General features: G+C 47.3%; 1 protein-coding gene across 1 annotated transcript in view; it reads left to right on the top strand.

Moving 5' to 3' along the window:
- The window catches only part of LOC144753705 (lumican-like), a 190,855-nt gene that overhangs the window by 24,293 nt on the left and 154,334 nt on the right, over nucleotides 1-12,228 (top strand). The window lies entirely within an intron of this gene.

The following is a 12,228-nucleotide window of genomic DNA, read 5'->3' as shown; positions in this document are numbered from 1 at the left end:
TAATTTTACTGACAGCAGCTGCTACGAGGACACATGGATTGGGTAATTGAGCTGATTTTATTGTGCTGTGTTCAGTAGAAACATTGGAATAGGACCAAGAAACACCTGCAAAGCATGGGCTGCTCCTGATTTTAGTCTTTTAGCCTGAGATGCACACTGGGCTTCTCCCCATGGGCAGTCTCTCCCACTGCTGGGCTAGACAGATTACTTCCCTCTCTCAGCAGATAGGCTTCAAAACACTAGGCAGAACCTCACCTCCTCCAGCAGAGTGTGCAGACTTCAGGTGAGGTTTCCTCGTGTCTGGGGCACTGGCTGTCAAGCAAACACACTCCAGTTTTGGTCACTCAGCAGTCCTTTGAGAATTGTTTATGGAGTACTCTCTTTCTTGGACATGATTTACTTGGAATTGGAACAAAGTTGGTGGTTTGAATCCAAGTTTAATACAAATTGTCTGGACAAGGAATGTGGGTTCAATGTCTCAAACTTCAAAACTGGATTTTGGGTGGTTCTCTTTCATGTGTCCTTCTAAGGCTGCTGTCCAGACACAGCCTTTGTGAAAAGTGATGCTTCACACAGCTGGTAGCACTGGAGCTGTCTCTAAGTGGAATATCCACAACATTAGCCCAATGAAATGAGAGGTTTCTGCACATTGCACAATTCAATCAGCCTCTCTCAGACATTGATCAGTGATAGATAAAAGGGCAGGGCTGAATTCTTTACCTTAAACAGCAGAAACAGCGGTCCAACCGCTGCACTACCATCAACCACAGAGAATAGGGAGGGGGGGGCAAAGCTTGCTCGCAACAGTAATGACCGCCTGAGCCGATAGCTCTGAGTAGCCATTTCAATATTCGTCACCTATCCTACATCTGCAGGGTCTTGCTGCCCCTAGTTGCCCTGAAGACGATAGCGGAGCGTCAGGGGGACAAGAAAAGCCATCCCAGAGTGCTCCGCGCCCAACACCGAGCGAGAGAGAATGCCGGAGGAGGGGGCCCCTGACCTAGGCCAGCATCTCCGGCCTTGAGTAGTAAACACCGCCGAGGATGAGGCTGATCCCTGGAGACACTGAGAACACAGCGGGCACCGGGGCGCGTTTGGCGCACACAAAGGAGTGGGCTGCAGACGGTTGGACTCAAGTGGAGGGCGCAGCAGTATTCCACTTACGCCCTAACTTGCGCAGATGTGAGGAGATCAGGGGCGCAGCCGAAGGTACGGAGCAGCGGAGGGGCAGCTGGCGAGGCCCGAGCCGCTAGATTGCTTTGCTTTGAAGGCGCTCTCCCCCGCGACGCAGCTCCACCCATTTACGGCAGACTGGAGTGACTGACGACTGCGAGCAGCGGAGATCGGCCTAAGTGAGCCGGTGTGCTATAGAGCGCTGTACCCTATCGAGCTCTGTACCGCTCCCGTTTTTCGCATGCGCAAGAATGGTGCGCATGCGCACATTACAAAACATGAAGTCGCACCACGCCCACCATCATTCCTTGTACCCCCTAATGTTTTGCATTTGCGCATGCTCTATTCAAACATGCCCTGGCATTGTGCGCTGCGGGTGCTGCTGCGCCGCTGTACTGCAGAGCCCACCTTGTGCCCGATGGGAAGTTCAAGGAGGAGCAGGCCCGGTTCTAGAGGGTGGGCCGGGTGGGCCAGGCCCACCCAAACATGAGCCTGGCCCACCCAAACAGGAGCCGTGGCCCTCACAGTGAGGGCTTGAAGGCAGGCGCGCAACGGCATTTGGCTCAAAGGGCTGTCTGTGTGTGTGTGTGCGCCCGGGCTGAGACAGCTTCCCTGGCGCGCACACACACAGACAGTTTTTGAGATTATCGCTGCCGCACCCAAGTACTTTACAGGTCCTTAAAAGACCATTGATATGTTAACAAGGCTTTGTTTATTTTTTCACCCCTTCACCTCCACTGGCGAAAGGCGACAACGGTCACCTTTGACTACAGTTCTGCTGTGTAGATATTTCATTTTCTATGCGGTGCAGGATAAACGTTTCTTTAATCCCATTCACCTATGGAGTAGGTAAGAGAATGTGTTACTATTTGTTTTTCTTTTTTAAATCTGCACAGGACCAGCCGGACACATACTTCGTGGCACATACACTACACTTTATTAGATGCCTTCATATTTCTTACAGTGGTTATTTTTTAGCTGTTTGCTTTTATTTTTTTACTTTAATTATTTTAATTAATTGTACAGTTAATAAATAAAGTCAGTGTGTGCTTAATTTGAACAGTTTTTATCATTATCATGGCTGACGCAGGACAACAATAAGACAATAGAAAATGCCCAGATAACCCTGGTGAATAATGATCCTGCTGGAGAGCAATCATTTGTCTGTTAGTCGTTTTTAAATGCAGATGAACTGTATTTTATGTGGAAGCTCAGTGGGTTACTGCCTTTTTCACAGAGATCCTTGTGTTACTTGCAGTTCAGAAGTTACAACCCTAACATAAAAAGGTGACCAATGAACTGTCACCAAAGACCTGCATATAAACATGAACGGTAGAGTTGGAACTTTGTTTTTTTTTGTTTTGTGATATAGTTAGAACTTCCTCAGTCTTTCATTATTCTAATGTTGCTAAAATTAGTATTTTTGGGAAGATATACATTTTTATCAGTAAAGCTGACCCTCATGGAATACTCTTTAAATCCTACGGTTGTGTTTTCCCAGACCAAACCCTCTTAAAATATACTGCCCACCAGTATGGATGACATGTGATTCCTACACATTGTAATCCTCAATGGCTTATGTGACATTCCCTGCAGACTGATTTACATACCTGCATGATTGATTGTCTCTGTATAATGTGTGCGTGATGTAAAGTACTGTGACACCCTACACTGATATGAGTAGCGCTATACAACAAATGAAATGCATTTGAGGGAGGGGCTACGGAGAGATAAGTGGCGCTGGAGGAGGGTGGTAGTGAAGGAGTCTGTGGAGGAGGTCATGAGGGGGAGGGCTACGGAGAGATGAGGGGCTTTGTTGGAGGGTGGCAGTGAGGGAGTTTGAGAAGGAGGTCAATGGGGGGGGCTACGGAGAGATGAGGGGCACTGTTGGAAGGTGGTTGTAAATGTATTTACAGAGAAAGAGGTAATTGGTGTGGCACCAAAAAAGACTTTTGCATCAGCACTAAATCCAGCCCTGTCATGGCCTTTCTGTTGTTGTTTATTTATTTAGCAGTCGGGTCATAAGGGCTACTTTGGAACATACTTTAAAGTGTGTACTTATTATATTTACTGCTACATTCAATATTTTAAGTTTGAAGGTGATTTTACTAGTCTTTTTACCTGGAAAAATGAAAGTGGAGCCCAATGGTGCCTGATATGGGGCTGGGGCCCAAGGTTAGCTTTGAGATAAGGTGCACTGGAGAGGAGTAGTGGATAATCAAACCTGTAAGGGAGTGCGTGGCAGAGTTCGTGGTCAGGTGGAGGTAGTAATGAAGAGGGATTCTCAGTGAAGGCTCGAACAGAGGGAGCCTGAGAAGTGTCACTTGCCTGATACTCCCACCTCAGAAACCTCCTCTTCCCATCAAAAGAACATTTAATGGAAAAACACTTTTTGAGAGTGATCATATATAGAAAGAGATTTGGAAAAGAGTGCGTCTTACTGGGCCTTGTAAGACTAAGAAATGATAAAGGCGGGCTCTGAAGCAGGCCTGCCCAGACATATATGCGACAAATCGAGCCTGCAGTGGCCCACCCAAATGCACCCTTGGCCCACCCAAATAAAAATTCCTGGAGCCGGGCCTGAGGAGGAGACGCCTTTCCTTTGAAATGTTAGAGAAAAAAAAATGAGGAGACGTGAAATGTAGCACCAAACACCCATGCACACATTCATGGCTTATACAAAATACGAAAAGCATCGAGCTGCTCCATTGTCGGGTTGTGTTTATTTCAGCTGAGATGCGAGGTTTACATCACCAAGGACAACATAATTAGCAATACGAAAGGATCCTATGTACAAGGCAGTTTTCACAAAATACTGGTTTAAGACAGCAAAGCACTTTTTCCTAATGTACAAAAGTGGGTCGGGGATCGCATTCTAACACGCAAAAGGGCTTTTGCAACCCTTTCCTAATCACATATAGGAGGATGCAGTTAAAATGGTGCCCCTTAATATTTGCGAGTTGCAAAGGGCTGTAGTAATGAAACGATGGAGCAAAATCAGTTACTGATCCTTTACTTGTAAAGATTTGCGAAGGGTTAACTCCATTTCGAAAAACAAGTCACGTATCCTGCATAATATAAATCGCAAGCCCTAATCTAGGGGGGTACAAAACTCGATGGGGGAGCGACGGCAGATAGGTCGATTCTGTGGAATTCTGGACCCCCGTGACTTAGGGGGTACAGAGCTCTATGGTGGTACAGCGCTCCTCGGAACACCGGTACAGGGTGAGCGGCGATGCGAACTGTGACAGCTGCGACCCTTGACAGACTGAAAGGCCCCAAGCAGTGCTTATAGCCACCGAGAGTCATCAAGAAGCCCTGTGACCGCGAGCTGGAGAATACGGGAGGGTGCACGACTGCTGCATAATTGCTGGCCTGCAGCATTGGTGACTTTGCAGCTCAGTGACTGTGGCTGCAGTATTGATGAGGTCTCTTGGGCACTGGAGACACCCTTTTGAAAGTTGGCCCTGAGTTGAGTATTACTAGTATTGGCGCCTGGACCCTCAGTCACGGACTGGTCTGGGCTGCACATCAGGAGAAGTGGACTCTGCACATCACTGGGTGGATTCAGCGGGTGCCCCCTTGAGAGATACAACTGGAGTGGGGAGTGCCCTGAGTCTGAGCCAAAACAAACAGCTGTACGCGTTGGTGGTCAGCGGGATAACTAACTTGGCATCAGTGGACTGCGGCATCAGTTTTGCGCTGTCTTGCGTGCTGTAGCACACCGAAGACGGTTTTTTTGGATGACCGGTCTGAGGTGGAGAGGACTTGCGACACAGAGGAGCAGCAGTACTAGGAGGTGTGTAGATCCCGGTTGCTAGCTGGACGACCCTCAAAGTGACGGCAGTGGGAGCACGAGAGAGTTGGTCACAGACGATTTGGCACACAACAGCGCTACCTGTCTGCCTGGAGGGCCACCCCAGAAGCTGCAGAGTGGACTGTGTCTACACCGCGATGGGCAGAGTTGATAAGTCGCAAATTAAACTCACCTTTGACCAAAAGAAGGCAAAAGGGAGAGACACCACCTCGTAAGATGGTGATAATGCGTCAGATCCAGCACATGACGATGCTGAGGGAGACATTCACTTGATGCTCATCGCAATGGAGAAAGGGTTACAGAGCAGTCTGTCAAGCTTGGGGACCAAAATAGACTTCCTCTCCTACAGACTGGACAGAATGTCAGAACGTATAGACATGCTGTAAAAACACGGGTTAACCCAAGAAGTCACTGGGACCTGGGTAAGTAAGTAATGCAAACAAAGTGGTCCCAAGTACTATCGATTGATATTGTCTTGAATAAATTCAAAAGAAGAATATCACAGCATTGTTTTTAATCACAGCGTGTACAGTAGAACAAAATTCATAAAATACATCAATACTTAGTCACAGTTAGTGCCCCTAATGGAAAGGGAAGGGAAGGTAGTGGGTGAAAAGTGAGGAAACTATACAAATAATGAAACAATGGTCACTATGACCTCAATAAAAGAATACTAATAACTGATTATCACAAACTAAAAATCACAATTCATAAAATAATTACTTAAACAAACTCATGTCTCATAGAAATATCATTTGGGGAAAGCAGGTGTTCAGCCCTTTACGAAAGATCGTGTGACTGGATTCTTTCAGTAGATGAAGTGGGAGGGCATTCCATAGCTTGGCAGCATTGTATGAAAATAGTTGGCCATCACTTCTGGCCCTCGTTGATACGTGATTGACCCTGTTGATTGACACGCAGTCTCGCCGGGTACAGCATGGTATAGTCCAGCTTGAGATCTCGCAGTTGGTGCTTTAGTGGGGCAAATTGCTTGCAGGCCTCCTGCTCCCTAATTGTGAAGTCCGGGTACAATGAGAGGCTAGAGACTTCATATTGCAGCAACTGCTTCTCCCTGGCAACCTTTAGTGCCGAGTCTCTGTCACGTAGTTAAGCAGTTTTACTATGATGGGCCTCGGGGGGGTGGGGGGGCACCAGGTACCGGGAGCGGGCCAGAGAGCGATGTGCCCCATCAACTACGAAGATAGGAGAGAATGTTTCCTTGCCCAGTAGTGTTACTAGCAACTGCCACGGGGTCTATTACACGTGTTGTGACTTCCAAGGGTTATGAAACGGCCGCATAAGTCGGTCTGATGTCTGAAGAAATGATTCCAGGGCTCGTACGTATGTCTCCGCAATCCAGTTAGTTGGATCCGTGAGTTGGATCCAACTCAAACGCTAATCGCCGACTAACGTGGATTGCGGAGACATACGTACGAGCCCTGGAATAATTTCTTCAGACATTGGACCGACTTATGCGGCCGTTTCATAACCCTTGGAAGTCACAACACGTATAATAGACCCCGTGGTAGCCCCCAAACTTCCCCTTTTTTTAAAGAAATTGGACGTCTCTTGGAGGCTGTATTGATATCGATCGCTACAAATATGTACTGCACTAACCAGACTCCTTGGAAAGTCCTGCATTTCTCAGTGAATCAGAAAACCGATCTTTTCAACCGGAGACATTTTATTCGACAAGAACCCTCCAGGGCTAGTGGCTTTATCTATAACCTCAGATTGACTGCCCCTTAACCGTCCTTGTCCTGATGAAGACCCTCTAGCAAGGTTCCACCGTACACCTGCATTAATTTGGGTCGAAACGTCAACACACCTTTCCAGTCTCAGTCTCTTTCCCGATGTATCATTTATGATTCTGTTTCTATGAGGCATGAGTTTGTTTAAGTAATTATTTTATGAATTGTGATTTTTAGTTTGTGATAATCAGTTATTAGTATTCTTTTATTGAGGTCATAGTGGCCATTGTTTCATTATTTGTATAGTTTCCTCACTTTTCACCCACTACCTTCCCTTCCCTTTCCATTAGGGGCACTAACTGTGACTAAGTATTGATGTATTTTATAAATTTTGTTCTACTGTACACGTTGTGATTAAAAACAATGCTGTGATATTCTTCTTTTGAATTTATTCAAGACAATATCAATCGATAGTACTTGAGACCACTTTGTTTGCATTACTTAGAACGTGTAGACAAGCATGCGGAGAGGCTTGACATGTCGGAACGATGGATTACGGAGGTCGAGGAGGCGCAGACGACCATAGATACCTAGCATAAGCAGATGGGGTGAGTGTTGCAAATTCCACAAGACAGAGCGGAGGACCTGGAGGCACACTCTCATAGGAACAACTTACGAATTACGGGCCCTCCGGAGTCGACCCCGACTGGCAACATGGAGAACTTCGTTGAGCAGTTGCTAGTAACACTACTGGGCAAGGAAACATTCTCTCCTATCTTCGTAGTTGAAAGGGCACATCGCTCTCTGGCCCGCTCCTGGTACCTGGTGCCCCCCTCCCCCCCCCCCCGAGGCCCATCATAGTAAAACTGCTTAACTACGTGACAGAGACTCGGCACTAAAGGTTGCCAGAAAGAAGCAATTGCTGCAATATGAAGTCTCTAGCCTCTCATTGTACCCGGACTTCACAATTAGGGAGCAGGAGGCCTGCAAGCAATTTGCCCCACTAAAGCACCAACTGCGAGATCTCAAGCTGGACTATACCATACTGTACCCGGCGAGACTGCGTGTCAATCAACAGGGTCAATCACGTATCAACGAGGGCCAGAAGTGATGGCCAACTATTTTCATACAATGCTGCCAAGCTATGGAATGCCCTCACACTTCATCTACTGAAAGAATCCAGTCACACGATCTTTCGTAAGGGGCTGAACACCTGGTTTTCCCCAAATGATATTGCTGCAGCCTCAGTCTTCTGCCCGTGAGCGCTCGGATGCCTCCAGGTAACCATGTGCTTTACAAATGTTACTTCATGAACTTATAAATGTTACTTCATCTTTACTGATCCGAAAACTTTGCAGAAGGCCCTAAAAGAGTGGATTAAGGAGAAGCGCAGCAGCCCGTAACGAAGCCCCTTGGAGGGTGCAGTTGGAGGCCAATTAGATGAACAAGACTGAATAGGGAACTGCATGTGTCGCAGCTAAGAGGAATTCATTGGGGACTGGTAGCTGGGTATAGTGTGGGGATGTGTGAAAATATTACTGAGTGGCACTGCTGTTTATGATATGACAGTTTTGGAACAGCACAGTGGTGCGGATTCGGGGTGTGGGGCTCCTTCCTACGATATTTGGGCACCTTGAAAGGACTGCCACGATGATCTTGGTTTGTGGGGACATGGGGAGCTGGTGGGCGGTGAGAACGATTGCAGATGAATTGTATTGGCTGTATGGCACACTGATGCGGACCTAGTCTGGTTTGGTATTATCTTCCTACGTGTTGTGTTACATCTGCCCATTAGTGAAGCACAATTCTTGGGTACGTATTGTGGTGGGAGGGGAGAGGGATTTAACTCTTGTTTCAGAATCCTTCGATTTACTACAGCGCATGTTTGAATGATGAGGTGGGAGGGGGGATTTGTGGGGTATTTTGGCCGGGCACAGTTGGGGACTGCCTGACGTGGGAGGGGGGAGGTGGGATTTGAGACTGAAGATATTTAACTACAGCTGTATTACCACTAGGTGGAAAATTAGTGCATTTGTCTATAGCATATATGTAAGCAGTGAAAGAAACCGTGGATGGCACTTTCCCCTATGACAGTCCCTACTGATGCAGGTAAGACTGCCCCCAATTGCACGATTTGAGCGCTCAAGTGGAACATGAGAGGCCTCAACGATCACAGGAAACTGAGGAAGGTCCTTGCCTATTTAGTGAGAATTAATATTGATGTCGCAACCTTGCAGGAGACCCCTATACCTCAAGATAGCACCATGCTGCGATACAGAGGCCTGTTAGGCAATATACACGCAGCTGGTTTCACCATCCATGCACGAGGGGTGCTTATGTCGGTGATTCCCAGATCTACTCTCAAACCAAAGCCACTATACACTGATAAGGACGGGCGTTGTGTGATCTCTAGATGCAAGGGTAACCTCCACACCCGCATAGACTATTGGTGTGCTGCTCGATGGATCAAGGACCGGGTTCGACACTGCGAAGTACACCCCCGTATGCTTTTGGATCACTCCTCATTGTTACTAGTGTTTGACACCCCACAGAAATCCATTCCCCCCTTTACATAGAGGTTCCCACCCTACTCACTGCTAGATGCGGTGTTTAAGGAAGAACTGGCAGAAGCAATTGAAACATTTTTTGCTACGAATATAGGATCGGTTGACAATTTTCAGGTCATTTGGGAAGCATTTAAAATATATGTTCGTGGCGTTGACCAAACACTCAGGGGTTCTGAAAGCGATCCTTAAAAGACTGTCGGATTTAGAGTGTTCACTGAAGACTCTGGAGAACCGTCCCAAGCCGGTGCTGACGACGAGCTTATGTCTGAGTTCAAAGCTCGTACAAAAGGGGGTGGTGATGGACGGAGCATCTGAATCAATCAAACACTCACACCCAGTCAAAAGATCTGGGTTTAATCCATCACCATTCTTTAGCCCACTCTGCCACCCCAGTTCAGACATGGCTATATGCAAATCAGTCTGACCCTGTGCCTCATGGGAACAGTTCAGCCGAACTGCCAAGCCATGTCTTCCCTGGACCGGAAACAAGCTTCCGAGGACTGGTTTCTGCCATTCCAGCCGTCTTCAGCCCGGCTTGCTTGAATCCAGTGGCAAAGTGAGCAAGGGACTCACGTCTGAGCATACCCTACCACACTTATGGCAGCTAAAAGCGGTACAAAAGGGGGTGGTGATGGACGGAGCATCTGAATAAATCAAACACTCACACCCAGTCAAATGATCTGGGTTTAATCCATCACCATTCTTTAGCCCACTCTGCCACCCCAGTTCAGACATGGCTATATGCAAATCAGTCTGACCCTGTGCCTCATGAGAACAGTTCAGCCCGAACTGCCAAGCCATGTCTTCCCTGGACCGGAAACAAGCTTCCGAGGACCGGTTTATGGCATTCCAGCCGTCTTCAGCCCGGCTTGCTTGAATCCAGTGGCAAAGTGAGCAAGGGACTCACGTCTGAGCATACCCTGCCACACTTATGGCGGCCAAAAGCGGTACAAAAGGGGGGGGGGGCACCAGGTACCGGGAGCGGGCCAGAGAGCGATGTGCCCCATCAACTACGAAGATAGGAGAGAATGTTTCCTTGCCCAGTAGTGTTACTAGCAACTGCCACGGGGTCTATTACACGTGTTGTGACTTCCAAGGGTTATGAAACGGCCGCATAAGTCGGTCTGATGTCTGAAGAAATGATTCCAGGGCTCGTACGTATGTCTCCGCAATCCAGTTAGTTGGATCCGTGAGTTGGATCCAACTCAAAAGCTAATCGCCGACTAACGTGGATTGCGGAGACATACGTACGAGCCCTGGAATCATTTCTTCAGACATTGGACCGACTTATGCGGCCGTTTCATAACCCTTGGAAGTCACAACACGTATAATAGACCCCGTGGTAGCCCGCGAACTTCCCCTTTTTTTAAAGAAATTGGACGTCTCTTGGAGGCTGTATTGATATCGATCGCTACAAATATGTACTGCACTAACCAGACTCCTTGGAAAGTCCTGCATTTCTCAGTGAATCAGAAAACCGATCTTTTCAACCGGAGACATTTTATTCGACAAGAACCCTCCAGGGCTAGTGGCTTTATCTATAACCTCAGATTGACTGCCCCTTAACTGTCCTTGTCCTGATGAAGACCCTCTAGCAAGGTTCCACCGTACACCTGCATTAATTTGGGTCGAAACGTCAACACACCTTTCCAGTCTCAGTCTCTTTCCCGATGTATCATTTATGATTCTGTTTCTATGAGGCATGAGTTTGTTTAAGTAATTATTTTATGAATTGTGATTTTTAGTTTGTGATAATCAGTTATTAGTATTCTTTTATTGAGGTCATAGTGGCCATTGTTTCATTATTTGTATAGTTTCCTCACTTTTCACCCACTACCTTCCCTTCCCTTTCCATTAGGGGCACTAACTGTGACTAAGTATTGATGTATTTTATGAATTTTGTTCTACTGTACACGTTGTGATTAAAAACAATGCTGTGATATTCTTCTTTTGAATTTATTCAAGACAATATCAATCAATAGTACTTGAGACCACTTTGTTTGCATTACTTAGAACGTGTAGACAAGCATGCGGAGAGGCTTGACATGTCGGAACGATGGATTACGGAGGTCGAGTAGGCGCAGACAACCATAGATACCTAGCATAAGCAGATGGGGAGAGTGTTGCAAATTCCACAAGACAGAGCGGAGGACCTGGAGGCACACTCTCATAGGAACAACTTACGAATTACGGGCCCTCCGGAGTCGACCCCGACTGGCAACATGGAGAACTTTGTTGAGCAGTTGCTAGTAACACTACTGGGCAAGGAAACATTCTCTCCTATCTTCGTAGTTGAAAGGGCACATCGCTCTCTGGCCCGCTCCTGGTACCTGGTGCCCCCCTCCCCCCCCCCGAGGCCCATCATAGTAAAACTGCTTAACTACGTGACAGAGACTCGGCACTAAAGGTTGCCAGAAAGAAGCAATTGCTGCAATATGAAGTCTCTAGCCTCTCATTGTACCCGGACTTCACAATTAGGGAGCAGGAGGCCTGCAAGCAATTTGCCCCACTAAAGCACCAACTGCGAGATCTCAAGCTGGACTATACCATGCTGTACCCGGCGAGACTGCGTGTCAATCAACAGGGTCAATCACGTATCCACGAGGGCCAGAAGTGATGGCCAACTATTTTCATACAATGCTGCCAAGCTATGGAATGCCCTCACACTTCATCTACTGAAAGAATCCAGTCACACGATCTTTCGTAAGGGGCTGAACACCTGGTTTTCCCCAAATGATATTGCTGCAGCCTCAGTCTTCTGCCCGTGAGCGCTCGGATGCCTCCAGGTAACCATGTGCTTTACAAATGTTACTTCATGAACTTATAAATGTTACTTCATCTTTACTGATCCGAAAACTTTGCAGAAGGCCCTAAAAGAGTGGATTAAGGAGAAGCGCAGCAGCCCGTAGCGAAGCCCCTTGCAGGGTGCAGTTGGAGGCCAATTAGATGAACAAGACTGAATAGGGAACTGCATGTGTCG

Source organism: Lissotriton helveticus, chromosome 5_1 (genome assembly GCF_964261635.1).
Source record: "Lissotriton helveticus chromosome 5_1, aLisHel1.1, whole genome shotgun sequence".
In the NCBI taxonomy this organism is placed as follows: Eukaryota; Metazoa; Chordata; class Amphibia; order Caudata; family Salamandridae; genus Lissotriton; species Lissotriton helveticus.
This window is presented reverse-complemented; position numbering and strand designations above follow the sequence as displayed.